Genomic DNA, 852 nt, shown 5'->3' on the forward strand with positions numbered 1-852 from the left:
AAAAAAATGGAAAAGCAGGAAATTCGCTGCCCTTTCCACATGCCTCTGAACTTACAAATCGCAATACAATTTGGATTCTGATATCTTATCGTGACTCAGCAAAATTTGGACTTGCACACTTACACACTTATTTATTTTGTGCTAACGATGCGAAACAACACATTCATTATAATAGATCCACTATAAAGATGCAGGATTGTGACGCAGGCTGTAATTATGATCTTGGTGGCGATAATGCTGATGGCACAAATGATGATGATACTAATGGCCAAAAGATGATCAATATCTTGGCGTAATTATCACATAATTATCTTGATTCCTGCGGTGATAGCAAAAGCAAGCAACTGACAGACAATAAAGTGCTCTGCTTTTAATCAAGTCATGCAGGGGGGATATTACGAAAGAAGAATCACTTTTATTCCCATAAATGAAAATTAGATTGAACTGTTTCCTCTTATGTATAGAAAGGATTTATTTCCATCCTCATTGTTGGCGAGAGAGGGAGAGGAAAGGGGGGGGGGAGAGGTACATAATTCTAATGTAAATGACACAATGAGATTGGCTACCTGATGACACCTCGGCACGTGACACCTTTAGGAGATAAGACATCACGGGGAAATGGCACTGTTATGGCACTCGCATCTTGATCAAACATTTCCTTGTCGAGCGTCGGTGGCACTTTTTCCACCTTTGAACAGTTGTTGTTCTTTGCTGCAGCGCCTCAGGAATGGCCTCGAGCTCTTGCTCCATTTTATTGCTTTTGCTTTAGGGTTTTTTCATGCAATGAGCGCGAGGGATTCTGTTGATGTGAAATGTCAGATAATACAGATATGTAGGGTTATATATATATGC

This window comes from Penaeus monodon, chromosome 30 (genome assembly GCF_015228065.2).
Source record: "Penaeus monodon isolate SGIC_2016 chromosome 30, NSTDA_Pmon_1, whole genome shotgun sequence".
Taxonomy (NCBI): Eukaryota; Metazoa; Arthropoda; class Malacostraca; order Decapoda; family Penaeidae; genus Penaeus; species Penaeus monodon.